The following is a 19,628-nucleotide window of genomic DNA, read 5'->3' as shown; positions in this document are numbered from 1 at the left end:
GAAGGAGACTTCCTTTCCCTTAAGTCCATAGGCCTCGTTGTCAGATCTCTCTGAGACTCGAAGATCCCAGATAACACCTCTGTCACATCTATCTCCGACCATTCCTGGGATGGCGCCAGTTGTCGCACGCTCTCCTCATCTCTCACTTCCTCCCGGGAATTGCCCGGTACTTCACCCCTACGGCCTTTTGTTTCTCTTGCCCCCTGATCTGCACTCGAAGGTCCTGCTTCCTGGCTTTCCATCTCTGCAGGTAAGCTTGTAAGCAAAGATTCAAGATCTGCCTGCAGGTCATGACCTTCTCTAAAGAGGCTGGCAAAGGATTTCTTTCTGGTTGGGCATGCACGGAACAGATGGTCCACCCCACCGCATAAGCTGCATCTTTTGGGTTTGGGACAAGCTGAGGTAATATGGTCTGTTGACTCGCAAAAGCGACAACGTTGACCAGTACAGTCAGTCTTAACGTGACCTCGAGCCCCACATCTTCTGCAATACAGCGGCTGCCCCGGATAATGGAGGAAGCCTCGGTTGGACCCGATGAAAAAGGACCCCGGGGGGTGGATAAGACCCCCAGGTGATGCTGGATCAGCCCTTAGCTTGACTAAGTATCTCCTCTTACCATTCCAGATGCCATACTGATCTTTCAGTCGTTCCCCCCCTTTCACAGCCTCACAGTACCTTGCCAAAAAAGTTAGAACATCTCCATCCTCCACAAAGGGGTTGTAAAGGTGGATCACCAATGGTAAATAATCCTGTGCAAAGGCTGGATGAAGATGCAGGTCCTTCAGCAAACGGTGATCTTTTTTCCTTTCCCACTCCTCAAAGAAAGCAACACAATCTCTCAGTTGAAAAAAGGTCAAGTCCATGAACCCAGAAGAAGAGAAATCTTGAAGACAAAAGATCAGGGATGCAGGAATTCCAAAAACTCCTCTTAACACCTCAGCAACGACAAACTCCCGTCCAAACCTCCTCTTAACCTCCATCTCAGCTTCCTTCTTCATTTGAAATCTGACAGTATTTTTCAGCCGCACCATCATGGTCGGCAACGGAGTCTCTTCTCTTGAAGTGTCCATCTGATAAGAACAGATTTTTTTTTTTTTTGAAAAGTTTTATTGTCACCATTTTCAATCTTTCACTTTTTCACACACATTTTCATTTTCGAGCACACATTTTTTTTTTTAAAACAAGCAATAATAAGTAACGTCAGCCATTGTGTTTTGTCTTGTTTGTTTCAAGTCCATTTTGTGTGTGTGTTAAAATGTGTGGGCATCTTAAAAGTAAAATACAAAATTTAAAACAAGCATCTCGTTCTTTTTTCTCTAATAAAATCCAATTTCATTTGATAAAACACAATAAAAACAACAATTAATAGCCTTTAAAAGTCCTCTGTTGTGCAAAACCGGGGGTGAGTCCTTAGCAAATTAGTCTTCACCCCACTCTCCAGAACAGGCACGTGAGATGCCACTTCATGGGCTCAGCGGAGATCCCCTCTCCTCCGGCCCGCTGGCCCGCTGTTCCCGTAGCCAGATTGGTGAGGGTGCATCTACGGGCGGCCAGGGCTGTTGGCGGCCGGGACCCTCTCCGTGCGACCCCGGCCCCCCCGTCCGAATATCGTCGTCCGGTACCCCTGCAGCATTGATGTTACCTTTAGCTCGCATGCATGGAGGGTCACCGTAACGCCCTTCCCTACCAGCAGGTTTCTGGTGGCCCAGATGGCATCCTTGATGACGTTGAGGGTGAGCCAGAGCGAGGTGAATTTCTGTGCCGTCAAGTCCTTCAAGCCCCGGCCCACCCCAAGGATGGCGAGCTGGTACCCGAACTGGGCCCCACCCGCTGGTAGGCACGGGAAATACAGGGGGCCGGTTTTGGCCCACAGGTCCCGCGCAGCGCTGCACTCCCAGAGCAGGTGGTGGACGGTCTCCGGGGAATTGCAGCCGGACCGAGGGCAGGTGGGGTTTTTGGCCATGCTTCTGGAGTGCATAACTGCCCTGACCGGGAGGATCTCATGAGCCACCATCCAAGATAAGTCCTTGTGCCTGTTCTGGAGAGCGGGGTGAGCAGCGTTCCTCCAAACTTGTTTGGCCTCACGTAATGTGAGGCCTGGAACTGGACTCACCGGTTCCCGGTCCTGCACAAGGGAGACAAGATGCTTGTGATTAGTTAAAATGGTGACATCTTCACTTTCTAAAAAGTATTTCTTTAAAAACTTTTTTATAAAACTGTACTCTTTAGGCAAGTTAAAAGACACTGGGGTTTTCAAGTCCACTGGTAAAATTTTCAATGTTCTTAGGTAAGACCCCATCCAAAATCGCGCCATTGCAGCCGTCTTGTTTTCTTTGGATGGGGTCATGGCATAACTAATGTGCAGGGCGGTGAAGCGGCTGCCTAAAAACAGGTGGGGGTCTGGGAGGCCTTTTCCACCATTCTCCGGCCTTTTCTTCACGATCTCCCTCTTCAGGCGCTCCCACTTAGACCCCCACAGGAAATAAAACACCGCCCTCTCCAGCTCCGCAAGGAATCGCCGAGGGGGACTAAAAACAGAACAGACAAGTAAAATTAGAGGTAAAATCACAGATTTAAAAATTAAAACCTTGCCCTCAAACGTCAACTGTCTTAGTCCCCAAAACCCCAGTCTTTGCCTAACTTTCCCTAACATGTCAGTCCAGTTTCCCCGTCCTCCACCCTCGCTGTCAAATTTTACTCCTAAAACTTTAAAATCGTTGTCTTTAAAAGTCAAGTCGAGTTCACCTGTGTCTATGTCTATGTCTCCCCACGGCCCGAAGAGCTGGGCCTCGGACTTGTTCCTGTTAAGCTTAGCGCCCGAGGCCCGACCGTACCAGTCAGTCAAGTCCAAAGCTCTTCGTATGGATAAAACGTCCGTGGCTAAAAGAGTTACGTCATCCATGTATAAAACACAGGTCGCCGTCAGTCCACCCGTCCCAGGCACGTCCAGTCCTTTGATCCATTTATCCCTTCTCAAGATCTGTGCCAGTGGCTCAATACAAGCCACATACAAAAGAGGAGATAAAGGACATCCTTGACGGACACCACTGTGGATATTCACAGATTTGGAAAGATGCCCGTTTACAAGGATTTTGCTGACTGTTCCCTTGTACAGCAGTCCCACCCAGGCTATAAATCTCTCTGGAAACCCCATTTTTTGCAGTACCTGAAAAAGGTACTGGTGCGAGACTCGGTCAAATGCTTTTTCAAAGTCTAAATTTAGCACTACTAGCCGAATACTTCTGTCTCTCGCATAACAGATGGTGTCTCTAATCAACACTAGGCTGTCTGTTATCTTCCTCCCTGGTACGGCACAGGCTTGATCCGGGTGGATCACGTCTTCTAAAACAGTCGACATTCGTTTGGCTAAAATTTTACTAAAAAGTTTGCAGTCAACATTTAAAAGAGAAATAGGTCGCCAATTCTTTAAGTCAGTCTTGTCTCCTTTTTTTCCCAGAAGCGTCACTATCCCTATTCTAAAGCTGTCAGGGAGTCTGTCGAGTGTGTCAAACTCTTTAAAAACTGTGAGTAAGTCGTGTGCTAAAATATCCCAAAACGTCACATAAAACTCTAGGGGTAGTCCGTCTAGTCCTGGGGATTTTCCCCGCTTAAAACCTCTAAGAGCTTCTTGCATTTCTAAAATAGTAAAATCTTGGGATAAAAGCGTGTGTTGTCCCTCCAACTTTTTCTCTATAAAAGACAACACTTCTTTTAAAATCTCACTGTTTGTTCCCTTAATACTGTATAAGTCCTCATAAAATGTTTCTATTTCATTTAAAATTTCCTTTGTCGTGTTTGACTCCCTCCCTCCTGTTTTTAAAGTTGTGATTGCCCCTCCCCGCGTTATGACCTTTTTAAAAAAGTACCTGGTACATTTTTCACCTTCTTCAATATCTCTTTCTTTACTTCTTAAAATAATTCCTTTGTTTTTTATTGTAGAACAGGTTGACATTTCTCTTTTTACTTCTTTTATTTCTTCACTAAAATCAAAACCATTATTAAAAAGATTAAAATACCTCTGTAATCGCTTCTGCAGCCCCATCATGCGGTTTTCTTCCTTTTTCTTTTTTTCCTTCCCTATCTTACTAAAAAACTCTTTTGTCCGTCCTTTAACCATCTCCCACCATTGTGCTCGTGTCTCATAGAAGTCTTGGAGAGTTTGCCATTGGCTAAACTGCTCCCTGTATTTTCTAACTACCTCCTCATCCTCTAACAGGGAGCAGTTTAGCTTCCACAAACCTCCACCTACCGTCACACCAACAGGAAGTGATAGAGTGCAGGACAGCATGGAGTGATCTGAAAAAAAGAGGGGGTTAATCTAGCATCGGTTGGCGGGAAGTCACGTGTAAAAACATAGTCTATTCGAGAGGCTCTGGTACCATCACCATTAAACCAGGTGTAGCCCGCCTCTCTTTGATGCATTGTTCTAAAACAGTCAACTAATTTAAAATCTTTGACTAAACCTTGTAATAAAACCGATGTCTTGTCCACCCTAAAATCCTCTGTTGCCCTTTTCCTGTCTTTCTGAGTTAAAACACAATTAAAATCCCCTGCCACAACTAAGGGGACTCTGCCTAGCATGTGGGGCTGCAAGTCTTCTAAAAGTTCATACCTCTCGTTTTTTTCTGTAAAACCATATACATTAAGAACATTAAAATCTCTACCTAAAAAAGTCAGTTTTGCAAGAGTTGCCCGCCCGTCTCTCACCACTGTGCTACCCTTCACCAAGATATGGGGGTTATTAATTAAAATTGCAACACCATCGTTCTTGTTAGAATTTGACCCACTCCAAATGGAAGGGCCTTGAGTCCACAACTCCTCCCACCTCCTGTAACTTGCTAAAAAAGGTAAAGCACATTCTTGTAATAAAACGACATCTGACTTAAAAGACTTTAAAAAGGATAAAATGCTCTGTGCTCGTAAGATGGACTTCACACTTCTCACATTGATAGTGGAGAAAGTGAGTGCCATGAGCAGAATTAAAAGGTATGAACTTATCTTTTGTCTTGAGATTAAAAGGGAAACATAATTACAGAGGCAGACATTAAAAACGGATTAAAATCATGTGTTGAACTGTGTCACTAGCTCCTATCTTAACCCAGGGGGCCCGGGATCAGGAGGGCAAGTGCCTGATTCCTCAAGAGCCACAGAGGGAAACTCTTGTGACTCTTTCGGTGTCGATGTTCTTAGCTTTATGTGCAAAAAGGACACTTCATTGGGGGATTCTGAGGGCCACATACGATCCAGATCTTCCGAGGGGGAACTATCTGGATGATGCGTTACCCTCAGCTTTTTCTCCTTTTCAAATAATGGAGATCCCGCAGGCCTTTTCTGCACCTGAGCATTTGGGAGTGTACAATCAGTCTCACTCCCACTTGAAACTGTTTGGAGGGAGGAATCGGTCTCCTCCTCACTCTCTGTTTCTTGGTCTTTTCTGTCAGGGGAGGAGGGGACTTCCTGTCCCACCATGTCTGACTTTGCCTCTTTGGCCGCCCCACTTCCTCCTTCCTGTCCAGTCCCTGAGGTTGGCTGGAAATTCAAATTTCCCGCCAAAACCTCAGGCCCCGCCTCCTTGTCTCTTTGTTCCTCCATTTTCTCTTTTTGTGGGGCGGCCATCTTGTTTCCTTTCAATTTGTTGGCAAAACTCTTAGGGCAGTCTCTGTAGAGATGGTTTGTTTCTCCACAAAGATTGCACCGTCTGCCATTGGTACAATCATCAAAACTGTGACCAATTTCTCTACACTTCCCACATACTAACTCTTGGCATGCTTCAGCGAGATGCCCAACTCTGCCACACTTCCTGCACAGTTTAGGCATTCCTTGATAATGTATGTAGCCTCTGTTCTCTCCAAGCACAATCATGGAAGGCAGATGTTTCAGGCCCTGGTAGCCCCCAGCGTCTTCCCATTGTTTAATGGGAATTCGCCAGGAGCATGTCCAGATGCCATCTTCATCTAACACTTTGACAGGCTGGCCTCGAACAGTGCAAAATCTACCCAACCAGACACAAATATCATCTCCAGTCACTGTTTCATTAAACATCCTGACAATCACAGTTTTAAGTGTGTTATCCGATAGTTTCTCCACAGTGAACATGGAGAACTGGGCTTTAACTGAATCAAACCTTTGCCAAAAGTCATTAAGAAGGGCAGCAGTTTTAAAACTTACATCAAATCCTTTGTTCTGAGGCAGAGTCATCAAACAATTTAAATCATCACATTTAAAAGCTAAGGTCTTTTGGATCAGCTTCCTGGAAAAGTCCATGCGGGACATTCCCAGGAGCTTCCCCTCAACCTCCCTAAATAAAAAGCGAACGCTGTGGTGCCTCCGCACGCCGGCACGGGCAGCCGACATGATGGAGACACCAACAGCCTAAAAACCTTAAAACAACAATAAATACAACAATAAATAACCAAATAAATAACTAAAAGACCTTACCTTAAAACTTGTTGGAGCTTGAAGCAGCAGATTTCAAGAACAGATACTACACTTGATCTTAGCCAAAAGGCAGAGAAGCGATGCCGTTGCCAAGCAGTGGGGGCAGAGCCGGCAAAGGCGACGCCCATCTGGGCCGCGGTGGGTTTCGTACTTTGCCTCTAGGACCACTGCTGTCGATCAGATCGTTTGTTAAATAGTGGAGATGATTTGAAACAACCTGCTTTCGCGAACTGGTCCTGGGTTTTTCCATCGACCTCCACAAAAGCACCGCAGTACAATTCTCTGGACTCCCTAGGTCGTTCTTCATCAGGGGGGGGGAGCTCAACTTTAACATTTGGATAGTGTGACGAGTCCCTCGTTCTTCCTGCTACGGCCGGCCAGTGGGTGTGGCTGGGAGACTCATCAAGTGAACCATGTACACCCGTGCTTCCCTCTATAAAGCTTGGGCTTTGTTTGGCGTGGTGTGTTGCTTGCTCCTGGGTGCTTTGGTTTTGATTTTGGTCTTTGTTTATTTTGAGTTCCTTATTCATTTAAATGTGGTTCTGTCTGATGTTTGGTTATTGATGTGTCTGACAGAAATTGTGTTTGGTTTTGTTGATTTCTTGTTTCATATATTTTCTTATTTATGCTGATAAATCTCTTTTCGTTGCAACCTACCAAGCTGCCTATGTCCTCCGTTTCATTTGTCACGGCTTTGAGCCGGTCGTGACAATAGCGACCACGGGGTCATTTAGAAAACGGCCATGGTCGAGTGCCCCCAAAAGCCTGTCGTCCCTGAAGGAAAACTCAGAACTTTGCGAAACCAGGCGAGCGCACGCAACACCCGATTCCATAAAAGGGGCGTGCAAACACACACACGGAGCCACAGACAACGCTACGACTGTTAGAAACCACAGGTTCTCTCGGCACCACCTAATCTGCTTTCAACCAGTATGTCCAGGGGAGAGCGCGAACGCAGTCCCCCACTACCATAAATTATGCAGTCGAGATTCCCACATTTGGGGAATTCGCAGGGGTCAGCACAACCGGAGTGCAATGGCCGAGCCTCGCCCTGGGTGAACCACCTTCCTGATCATGGTGTCTCCCCTGCCAGGTAAGTATGAGTCCCCAGGCCTCCAGTCAGAGGCTACCCTATCCCTCTTTGCCGTCCTCATCAACGGTGACCCCCTCCCCCACCCCAAGCAAAGGAAGGGCGTGTCCCTTCCATTACTTGACTGCGATTTCCGTGACCATGCCTTCAAGCCGGCAAACTGCCAAGCACCTACAGGTGCTGGTCGTATGATTAGAATGTCATCAAAAAGTTGATTTCTTTCACTAATTCCTTTCAAAAAGTCAAACTTGTATATTATGTACATTGCACACAGACTGATATATTTCAAATGTTTATTTCTTTTAATTTTGATGATTATAACTGACAACTAAGGAAAATCCCAAATCCGGTATCTCAGCAAATTTAGAATATTACTTAAGACCAATACAAAGAAAGGATTTTTAGAAATCTTGGCCAACTGAAAATTATAAACATGAAAAGTATGAGCATGTGCAGCACTCAATACTTAGTTGGGGCTCCTTTTGCCTGAATTACTGCAGCAATGCGGCGTGGCATGGAGTCGATCGGTCTGTGGCACTGCTCAGGTGTTATGAGAGCCCAGGTTGCTCTGATAGTGGCCTTCAGCTCTTCTGCATTGTTGGGTCTGGCATATGGCATCTTCCTCTTCACAATACCCCGTAGATTTTCTATGGGGTTAAGGTCAGGCGAGTTTGCTGGCCAATTAAGAACAGGGATACCATGGTCCTTAAACTGGGTACTGGTAGCTTTGGCACTGTGTGCAGGTGCCAAGTCCTGTTGGGAAATGAAATCTGCATCTCCATAAAGTTGGTCAGCAGCAGGAAGCATGAAGTGCTCTAAAACTTCCTGGTATACGGCTGCGTTGACCTTGGACCTCAGAAAACACAGTGGGCCAACACCAGCAGATGACATGGCACCCCAAACCATCACTGACTGTGGAAACTTTAGGCTGGCCCTCAAGCGACGTGGATTGTGTGCCTCTCCTCTCTTCCTCCAGACTCTGGGACCCCGATTTCCAAAGGAAATGCTAAATTGACTTTCATCAGAGAACGTAACTTTGGACCACTCAGCAGCAGTCCAGTCCTTTTTGTCGAGGCGCCTCTGACGCTGTCTGTTGTTCAAGAGTGGCTTGACACAAGGAACGAGACAGCTGAAAACCATGTCTTGCATACGTCTGTGCGTAGGGGTTCTTGAAGCACTGACTCCAGCTGCAGTCCACTCTTTGTGAATCTCCCCCACATTTTTGAATGGGTTCTGTTTCACAGTCCTCTCCAGGGTGCGGTTATCCCTATTGCTAGTACACTTTTTTTTCTACCACATCTTTTCCTTCCCTTCGCCTCTCTATTAATGTGCTTGGACACAGAGCTCTGCGAACAGCCAGCCTCTTTTGCAATGACCTTTTGTGTTTTGGCCTCCTTGTGCAAGGTGTCAGTGGTCGTCTTTTGGACAACTGTCAAGTCAGCAGTCTTCCCCATGACTGTGTAGCCTACAGAACTAGACTGAGAGACCATTTAAAGGCCTTTGCAGGTGTTTTGAGTTAATTAGCTGATAAGAGTGTGTGGCACCAGGTGTCTTCAATATTGAACCTTTTCACAATATTCTAATTTTCTGATATAGTGATTTTGGGATTTTCAAAGTCAAAATGAAAAGAAATAAACATGTGAAACCTCTCAGTCTGTGTGTAATGAATGAATATGATATATACAAGTTTCACTTTTTGAAAGGAATTAGTGAAATAAATCAACTTTTTGATGACATTCTAATTATATGACCAGCACCTGTACACGAGCTGCGGTCCTTTAGACCAGTGGTTCCCATCAGTCAGGCGTGTTTGATTAGATGTCTCCCTGATCAAACACACCCGATCCAACTCATCAGCGCGTTGGTAAAGACTCCAAGACCTCAGACGGGCGCATCAGACAAGAGTGACATTCAAGACGTGCAGTGCTGGTTTGGGAACCGCTGCTTTGGAACAACGGCGACCGTTTCATAAGGGTGCGAGACGGTGCCACCCTGCCAGCCACCCCACCGCAGGTACATAGAGACTCCTTGTGAAGCTCCAGCGACATTCCCTCTGCTATTAGCCACAACGATTTGCAGTCCCCCAAAAGGGGAAGCACACCGTTCCTGGAGACACTGCAATACCAGGTCGATGCGTGGAGTGGACGGAGCAAGCCCCGGTTCCGGCTCCATGAGCCAAAAATCCATTTAATATGTAGTCAGATATTAAACTGATAAGAACAGATTTTTTTTTTTTTTATTATTTACACCAAATCTATACTTTACAACCAATTCATTGTTCAAAGATACACAATAAATTCTCTTTTAACAAATCGTCATACAATTCTCTGAACAATCAAAACCAAAACACAAATATACATCAATTTTCAAAAACCAAACAAAAACCAAAGCACAAAAAACACTGTCACTCCCTCTATCCCACCCCAACCTTCTGAAGCCCTCTCCATACCCCTCTGGTCTCCTCCTCCCCATAATACTCTTTGAAAACTTTGACCTCAGCAGACATTTTACCCAGTAAACGTAAAAACAATTTCTCTGCCCCCAAACGTGGTATCTGTTTCCTTAAACACACTGTTCTCCATTCCCAAAGAACATGCTTCCCCTCTGAAATCGTACTCCAAATTACTCTCCTCCGTTCTTTTAGAAAACTATCCAAACCCTCCCCATACAACACCAGATTCCTTGTAATGTTTGGCCCTCCCCATCCCTCCCACCATCGCTTCACTGATTTCCAAAGGGCAACAGCTCCAGGACATGCCCAAAAGACATGCTCAATTGTCTCGTCTTGACCACAACCAATCGGGCACTTTGGTGACCTGCCTGCACCATGTCTATATAACCTCTCCCTTACTGGCAACCGACCTAGAACTGTTAACCAATTCAAATCTTTGCAAAATCCAGTAAGAAATGGTGCCTGCAACCTAATCCAACCCACTCCATAAGGAGAAACAACTTTCTCCACCCCCTCCACAAGTTCATCCCTCAATCTGATATACAACTGCTTGTGCTCCAAGATCAGGGACTGCTGTAAACACCAAGGCTTCAGGGCAATGATATCTGCCACTCTCTGATAGTACTGTGGCCTATTTGTAGACCATGGCCTTGTACCCCTCCAATTGCTCAACGATCTCAAAGGAAAGGCTAGCCAGAACTGAGCTAAAAATCTAGCCTTGTGCACTGTCTCCCGGACAGCCAGAAGCGCTGCACATGAACAAAACAAAGCTTCCATTTTTAAAGGAATACATGGAACCCCCCTACCCCCTTCTTTCACTGGTCTATACATCTGCAACCTGGCTACCATTTCGGTACCATTTTTCCATAAAAAAGAAAAAATTAACTTTTCTAACTTTCTTCCATACCAAAAAGGAACTGGAAACACATAAGCTAAATAATTCAGACTAGGGAGTAAGTCTGCCTTCACCACCTCTAACCGTCCCCACAAAGATAACCCCCTTGAACTCCACTTCGCTATCTTTGCCTGCACTACTTTCATCCTTGCTTCCCAGCTTTCCTTAGCGCTATTACGTCTAGTAAACCTAACCCCTAAGATTTTCAACCCCTCTGTACAAATTTTAAAACCTCCTCTTACCTCTGTTCTACCAGCCCACTGACCAAAAAACATAACAGAGGACTTATCCACATTTACTCGCGCACCAGATATTTTACAAAACCTTTCCACTATTTTGCACACCACCTCAAAATCATAGTCCGACGTCAGAAACAGGGTCATGTCATCTGCATGAGCAGCGACTTTAGCACATACGCCCCCACCTCCTGGCAAATGTACGCCTGTAAAAGAAGGCGCAGCCCTCAAAGTTGCCAAAAGAGGTTCCAAAGACAAAACATAAAGAAGGGGGGACAGAGGACACCCCTGACGCACACCCCCTAACTGTTCCACCTTTTCTGAGAAATACCCATTTATCCCCACTCTACTGAAGGCCTTCCTGTAAAGCAGCTTTACCCAAGCCCTAAACACAGGCCCAAACCCCATACGCATTAAAGTAGCCTCCAAGAAGACATGACTAACCCTGTCAAAGGCCTTCTCTTGGTCAAGACTCAAAACTGCTAGAGGAAGCTGACGCTGCTCTGTCCAACTTATTATGTCTTTGACTAGAGCCAAATTCAAAGAAATTGACCTGCCAGGCACACCACAGGTTTGATCTGGCTGGACTACCACCCCTATAACCCTCTTAAGTCTCTCTGTCAGAACTTTTGCCAATATTTTATAATCCGTGGTTAGCAGAGTGATTGGCCTCCAATTCCCCAACTCCTCCTTCTTACCTTTCTTATACAGAAGAGACACCAGCCCTGTTCTCATTGTCTCCACCATATCACCTTTCATGAAGCATTCCTGATAGAGAGCTACCAGCTCACTTCCTATCCATGGCAGAACAAGCTCATAAAAACCTGCTGGAAGGCCTTCACATCCTGGAGCTGTGCCTTTCTTAAGTGAGGAAATTGCAGTACTTACTTCCTGCAAAGTCAAAGGCCCTTCCAGTGCTGCCCTATCCTCATCCCCTAAACTCCCCTCCAAAGCATCCAAAACACCCCCAAATGCTGTACTAGAAGGGCCCCTGTCACTAAATAACTCCCTATAAAAACTCCCAGCTACCTCCAGCATTCCCTTTACAGACGTTTCCACTCTCCCTTCCCTCCCAAAACCCTCCATATAACTCCGCCTTTGTCTTCCCCGCACTGTAGCAAAGAAGAAACTAGTAGGTTTTTCATCAAGGAGCCGCTTCCTAACACTTGACCCTTGCAAAGAGGACTTTGCTTCCTCCCAAAAGTGATCTTTCATTACCCCCTGCAGATGACTAGCCCTAGCCCATCCCTCAGTTGTTCCCAAAGCACCCTCTGTCCACAGAGACTGTAGTTCTTCTGACCACTTACATATTTTTTCCCTCCTGCTTCTTGCCTTCTCTCTGCCCCAGTTACGACAAAAGACTGCAACCCTCACCTTGAACCCCTCCCACCACTCACCGTGGGACCGAAACAAACCTTGCAAATTTTTCCACCCAGCTACCAAATTGAAAAGAACAGTGCAAAATTTCCTATCACTTAGAAAGGAAGTATTGAACCTCCACACCCCCCTCCCTCGCTTCTCCCCTTCCACCTCCACCCACACCCCCACTAAACAATGATCTGAACACCACATTGGTACTTGGGTATAGTTAAACACCTTTACATGGACTGGCAGAAAAAGATAGTCCAGTCGTGCCATCTCCTGCCTGCTGTTCCGCCAAGTGAATGTGGGCACCCGCCCTCCTGCCCCTCGAAAAGAGTCACAGAGTGAGAAACCTGCTGACAACTGGGCCAGCTCTCTGCCAGAAGCGTTGTCCAGTGACACATTAAAGTCCCCTCCCAGCACTAGCAGTTTGTTGGTATGCAAAATTGCATTCAAACAATTCAAAAACCCCTCCCGATCACCCAATTTACTTGGGGCATAAACATTAACAAAACGAAAAGATATCCCTCTCCACCTCACATCTACTACCACCACCCTTCCTGGAATGATTACAATAGCAGATTCAATAACAAAATCCCACGAATAAAATAAAATGCCCACCCCATCTGCTTTAACATTCCCCACTCCCCAAAAAGATGGACCCAAGGTCCACTCTTTAGAAAACCCCTCTACATCCTTATCATTCTCCAAGTGGCACTCTTGTAAAAACAAAACGTCATACTGCAAATCTTTAACAGAAAAAAACACAGCTGTACGCCGTTGTACCATTTTAATTCCCCTTACATTGAAAGTTGCCACTCTTATCAAACCCATAAAATAACCCTTAAACCCCCAGAACACTTTCCCTCCCACTTAGCCCTCATGTACTTCTTCCCCATCCCCATTTTTTTGTCCCCTTCTTGCCCCCCCTCCTTTTGCCTTTCTCGAAACAACCTCAGTCCATTCTCCAGATTCAGTTATCATTTCTTCCTCTTCTCCTTCCACCTCTGTTCTGTCCCCCCACTCAGTGCTTTCTTCCCCTTCATCTTTCCCCTTTTCTTCAAAACCCTCCCCCCTAATGTCCTCTCCCACAGGGTCCTGACTTGTAACATCATCCAGTTTGCTGTACTTACATCCTTTCTCCGTTACCCGGTCCTTAGGGTCCTCCCAGGCCCTGCGACAGCTTGTTCCGAGCACGGACTCTGACGAAATATCCATCTCTGATCCACCATGGACTCTCTCTCGTCGATGGGCTGATCCAGGTGCAGGTTCTAAGATTTCTTGCACTTTTTCCACCCCCAAGGCTCCAGACAAGACATCTGTAAAATCCAGCTCTGACCAAACTTGAGATGAATTCACCTGCTGTTCAGTTCCCACTTCTGTGGCCCCTTTTTCGTCTAAGGACAAAGTAATCAGGTCCCCATCATTAGAGTCTAATTGCTCATTCACAACAGCCTCCTTCTCTCCTGATACCCCCGTCTCCTGTGTCCCTTCACTTGTCAATCCTCCAGGTTGATCATCCATTACTTCAGGCAAACTGATAAGTATGGCCTCGAGGTCTGCCTGTAGATCCTCACCTTCCTTCAAAAGACCTGCATATGACCTACTCCTAGAAGGACATGTTCGATAAAGATGATCAGGCTTACCACAAAGACTGCAATGCTTCGGGGCAGGGCAGACTGAAGCAACATGATCTGCAGCACCACAAAAACGACAACGTTGTCCCTCACAATCAGCCTTAATGTGTTCTTCCCCACCACATCTCCTACAGTACATAGGCTGTCCTGGGGTAATAAAGAAAACCTCTGTTGGGCCCAATGGAAAAGGTCCCAGGCGGGTGGATTAGGGCTCCAGAGGCAGCAGGATCGAAGCGCAGCTTAACAAGGTACCGCCTTTTGCCTGTCCAGATTCCAAAGCGGTCCCTCACTCGCTCTCCTCCTTTTACTGTCTCGCAGTGTCTTGAAAGAAAGGTCAAAACCTCTCTATCTTCCACAAACGGGTTGTATAGATGAACTGTGAGTGGAATATAATCCTGGGCAAACAAAGGTTGAAGCTGCAAGCCTTCCAAGAGTTTATGTTTTTTCTTTCCCCAAGACTCAAAAAAGCTCACACAGTCCGTCAAATTGAAAAATGTCAAGTCCATAAATCCTACAGTTGAAAAATCCTGAAGACAAAACACTGAAGAAGCAGCAATGTTGAAAACTCCTTTCAAGACATCCATCACCAAGAACTCCCTCCTGAACCTTTGCTTGACAGACCGATCAGCATCTTGTAACACTCGGATTCTTACTGAATTCTTTAACCGCACCACCATGGCCGGCAAGGGTACATCCTCTCTCGGCGTAGCCATCGACACTACACTTGATCTTAGCCAAAAGGCCGAGAAGCGATGCCATTGCCAAGCAGTGGGGGCAGAGCCGGCAAAGGCGACGCCCATCTGGGCCGCGGTGGGTTTCGTACTTTGCCTCTAGGACCACTGCTGTCGATCAGATCGTTTGTTAAATAGTGGAGATGATTTGAAACAACCTGCTTTCGCGAACTGGTCCTAGGTTTTTCCATCGACCTCCACAAAAGCACCGCAGTACAATTCTCTGGACTCCCTAGGTCGTTCTTGATCAGGAGGGGGGGGGGGGGAAGCTCAATTTTAACATTTGGATAGTGTGACGAGTCCCTTGTTCTTCCTGCTACGGCCGGCCAGTGGGTGTGGCTGGGAGACTCATCAAGTGAACCATGTACACCCGTGCTTCCCTCTATAAAGCTTGGGCTTTGTTTGGCGTGGTGTGTTGCTTGCTCCTGGGTGCTTTGGTTTTGATTTTGGTCTTTGTTTGTTTATTTTGAGTTCCTTATTCATTTAAATGTGGTTCTGTCTGATGTTTGGTTATTGATGTGTCTGACAGAAATTGTGTTTGGTTTTGTTGATTTCTTGTTTCATATATTTTCTTATTTATGCTGATAAATCTCTTTTTGTTGCAACCTACCAAGCTGACTATGTCCTCCGTTTCATTTGTCACGGCTTTGAGCCGGTCGTGACAATAGCGAACACGGGGTCATTTAGAAAACGGCCATGGTCGAGTGCCCCCAAAAGCCTGTCGTCCCTGAAGGAAAACTCAGAACTTTGCGAAACCAGGCGAGCGCACGCAACACCCGATTCCATAAAAGGGGCGTGCAAACACACACGGAGCCACAGACAACGCTACGACTGTTAGAAACCACAGGTTCTCTCTGCACCACCTAATCTGCTTTCAACCAGTATGTCCAGGGGAGAGCGCGAACGCAGTCCCCCACTACCATAAATTATGCAGTCGAGATTCCCACATTTGGGGAATTCGCAGGGGTCAGCACAACCGGAGTGCAATGGCCGAGCCTCGCCCTGGGTGAACCACCTTCCTGATCATGGTGTCTCCCCTGCCAGGTAAGTATAAGTCCCCAGGCCTCCAGTCAGAGGCTACCCTATCCCTCTTTGCCGTCCTCATCAACGGTGACCCCCCTCCCCCACCCCAAGCAAAGGAAGGGCGTGTCCCTTCCATTACTTGACTGCGATTTCCGTGACCATGCCTTCAAGCCGGCAAACTGCCAAGCACCTACAGGTGCTGGTCGTATGATTAGAATGTCATCATAAAGTTGATTTCTTTCACTAATTCCTTTCAAAAAGTCAAACTTGTATATTATGTACATTGCACACAGACTGATATATTTCAAATGTTTATTTCTTTTAATTTTGATGATTATAACTGACAACTAAGGAAAATCCCAAATCCGGTATCTCAGCAAATTTAGAATATTACTTAAGACCAATACAAAGAAAGGATTTTTAGAAATCTTGGCCAACTGAAAATTATAAACATGAAAAGTATGAGCATGTGCAGCACTCAATACTTAGTTGGGGCTCCTTTTGCCTGAATTACTGCAGCAATGCGGCGTGGCATGGAGTCGATCGGTCTGTGGCACTGCTCAGGTGTTATGAGAGCCCAGGTTGCTCTGATAGTGGCCTTCAGCTCTTCTGCATTGTTGGGTCTGGCATATGGCATCTTCCTCTTCACAATACCCCGTAGATTTTCTATGGGGTTAAGGTCAGGCGAGTTTGCTGGCCAATTAAGAACAGGGATACCATGGTCCTTAAACCGGGTACTGGTAGCTTTGGCACTGTGTGCAGGTGCCAAGTCCTGTTGGGAAATGAAATCTGCATCTCCATAAAGTTGGTCAGTAGCAGGAAGCATGAAGTGCTCTAAAACTTCCTGGTATACGGCTGCGTTGACCTTGGACCTCAGAAAACACAGTGGGCCAACACCAGCAGATGACATGGCACCCCAAACCATCACTGACTGTGGAAACTTTAGGCTGGCCCTCAAGCGACGTGGATTGTGTGCCTCTCCTCTCTTCCTCCAGACTCTGGGACCCCGATTTCCAAAGGAAATGCCAAATTGACTTTCATCAGAGAACGTAACTTTGGACCACTCAGCAGCAGTCCAGTCCTTTTTGTCGAGGCGCCTCTGACGCTGTCTGTTGTTCAAGAGTGGCTTGACACAAGGAACGAGACAGCTGAAAACCATGTCTTGCATACGTCTGTGCGTAGGGGTTCTTGAAGCACTGACTCCAATATACGAAATATCCATCTCTGATCCACCATGGACTCTCTCTCGTCGATGGGCTGATCCAGGTGCAGGTTCTAAGATTTCTTGCACTTTTTCCACCCCCAAGGCTCCAGACAAGACATCTGTAAAATCCAGCTCTGACCAAACTTGAGATGAATTCACCTGCTGTTCAGTTCCCACTTCTGTGGCCCCTTTTTCGTCTAAGGACAAAGTAATCAGGTCCCCATCATTAGAGTCTAATTGCTCATTCACAACAGCCTCCTTCTCTCCTGATACCCCCGTCTCCTGTGTCCCTTCACTTGTCAATCCTCCAGGTTGATCATCCATTACTTCAGGCAAACTGATAAGTATGGCCTCGAGGTCTGCCTGTAGATCCTCACCTTCCTTCAAAAGACCTGCATATGACCTACTCCTAGAAGGACATGTTCGATAAAGATGATCAGGCTTACCACAAAGACTGCAATGCTTCGGGGCAGGGCAGACTGAAGCAACATGATCTGCAGCACCACAAAAACGACAACGTTGTCCCTCACAATCAGCCTTAATGTGTTCTTCCCCACCACATCTCCTACAGTACATAGGCTGTCCTGGGGTAATAAAGAAAACCTCTGTTGGGCCCAATGGAAAAGGTCCCAGGCGGGTGGATTAGGGCTCCAGAGGCAGCAGGATCGAAGCGCAGCTTAACAAGGTACCGCCTTTTGCCTGTCCAGATTCCAAAGCGGTCCCTCACTCGCTCTCCTCCTTTTACTGTCTCGCAGTGTCTTGAAAGAAAGGTCAAAACCTCTCTATCTTCCACAAACGGGTTGTATAGATGAACTGTGAGTGGAATATAATCCTGGGCAAACAAAGGTTGAAGCTGCAAGCCTTCCAAGAGTTTATGTTTTTTCTTTCCCCAAGACTCAAAAAAGCTCACACAGTCCGTCAAATTGAAAAATGTCAAGTCCATAAATCCTACAGTTGAAAAATCCTGAAGACAAAACACTGAAGAAGCAGCAATGTTGAAAACTCCTTTCAAGACATCCATCACCAAGAACTCCCTCCTGAACCTTTGCTTGACAGACCGATCAGCATCTTGTAACACTCGGATTCTTACTGAATTCTTTAACCGCACCACCATGGCCGGCAAGGGTACATCCTCTCTCGGCGTAGCCATCGACACTACACTTGATCTTAGCCAAAAGGCCGAGAAGCGATGCCATTGCCAAGCAGTGGGGGCAGAGCCGGCAAAGGCGACGCCCATCTGGGCCGCGGTGGGTTTCGTACTTTGCCTCTAGGACCACTGCTGTCGATCAGATCGTTTGTTAAATAGTGGAGATGATTTGAAACAACCTGCTTTCGCGAACTGGTCCTAGGTTTTTCCATCGACCTCCACAAAAGCACCGCAGTACAATTCTCTGGACTCCCTAGGTCGTTCTTGATCAGGAGGGGGGGGGGGAAGCTCAATTTTAACATTTGGATAGTGTGACGAGTCCCTTGTTCTTCCTGCTACGGCCGGCCAGTGGGTGTGGCTGGGAGACTCATCAAGTGAACCATGTACACCCGTGCTTCCCTCTATAAAGCTTGGGCTTTGTTTGGCGTGGTGTGTTGCTTGCTCCTGGGTGCTTTGGTTTTGATTTTGGTCTTTGTTTGTTTATTTTGAGTTCCTTATTCATTTAAATGTGGTTCTGTCTGATGTTTGGTTATTGATGTGTCTGACAGAAATTGTGTTTGGTTTTGTTGATTTCTTGTTTCATATATTTTCTTATTTATGCTGATAAATCTCTTTTTGTTGCAACCTACCAAGCTGACTATGTCCTCCGTTTCATTTGTCACGGCTTTGAGCCGGTCGTGACAATAGCGAACACGGGGTCATTTAGAAAACGGCCATGGTCGAGTGCCCCCAAAAGCCTGTCGTCCCTGAAGGAAAACTCAGAACTTTGCGAAACCAGGCGAGCGCACGCAACACCCGATTCCATAAAAGGGGCGTGCAAACACACACGGAGCCACAGACAACGCTACGACTGTTAGAAACCACAGGTTCTCTCTGCACCACCTAATCTGCTTTCAACCAGTATGTCCAGGGGAGAGCGCGAACGCAGTCCCCCACTACCATAAATTATGCAGTCGAGATTCCCACATTTGGGGAATTCGCAGGGGTCAGCACAACCGGAGTGCAATGGCCGAGCCTCGCCCTGGGTGAACCACCTTCCTGATCATGGTGTCTCCCCTGCCAGGTAAGTATAAGTCCCCAGGCCTCCAGTCAGAGGCTACCCTATCCCTCTTTGCCGTCCTCATCAACGGTGACCCCCCTCCCCCACCCCAAGCAAAGGAAGGGCGTGTCCCTTCCATTACTTGACTGCGATTTCCGTGACCATGCCTTCAAGCCGGCAAACTGCCAAGCACCTACAGGTGCTGGTCGTATGATTAGAATGTCATCATAAAGTTGATTTCTTTCACTAATTCCTTTCAAAAAGTCAAACTTGTATATTATGTACATTGCACACAGACTGATATATTTCAAATGTTTATTTCTTTTAATTTTGATGATTATAACTGACAACTAAGGAAAATCCCAAATCCGGTA

The 19,628-nt window shown here is 46.5% G+C and overlaps 3 non-coding genes and 2 pseudogenes across 3 annotated transcripts; all 5 read right to left on the bottom strand.

The window, feature by feature from the left end:
• Nucleotides 1-6,316: 6,316 nt before the first annotated feature.
• On the bottom strand, nucleotides 6,317-6,520 carry LOC137010313 (U2 spliceosomal RNA; annotated as a pseudogene).
• Nucleotides 6,521-7,375: 855 nt separating this feature from the next.
• On the bottom strand, nucleotides 7,376-7,539 carry LOC137010001 (U1 spliceosomal RNA). The gene has a single exon (XR_010893084.1). It is a non-coding gene; the product is annotated as a U1 spliceosomal RNA (small nuclear RNA).
• A 2,079-nt stretch (nucleotides 7,540-9,618) lies between these two features.
• LOC137010312 (U2 spliceosomal RNA) lies at nucleotides 9,619-9,786 on the bottom strand (annotated as a pseudogene).
• A 5,943-nt stretch (nucleotides 9,787-15,729) lies between these two features.
• On the bottom strand, nucleotides 15,730-15,893 carry LOC137010000 (U1 spliceosomal RNA). Its single transcript, XR_010893082.1, has one exon. It is a non-coding gene; the product is annotated as a U1 spliceosomal RNA (small nuclear RNA).
• A 3,229-nt stretch (nucleotides 15,894-19,122) lies between these two features.
• Nucleotides 19,123-19,286, bottom strand: LOC137009999 (U1 spliceosomal RNA). The gene has a single exon (XR_010893081.1). It is a non-coding gene; the product is annotated as a U1 spliceosomal RNA (small nuclear RNA).
• Nucleotides 19,287-19,628: the final 342 nt, after the last annotated feature.

This window comes from Chanodichthys erythropterus, chromosome 20, assembly GCF_024489055.1.
Source record: "Chanodichthys erythropterus isolate Z2021 chromosome 20, ASM2448905v1, whole genome shotgun sequence".
In the NCBI taxonomy this organism is placed as follows: domain Eukaryota; kingdom Metazoa; phylum Chordata; class Actinopteri; order Cypriniformes; family Xenocyprididae; genus Chanodichthys; species Chanodichthys erythropterus.
The sequence above is the reverse complement of the archived record's forward strand: the minus strand, read 5'-3'. Positions and strand labels throughout refer to the sequence as shown.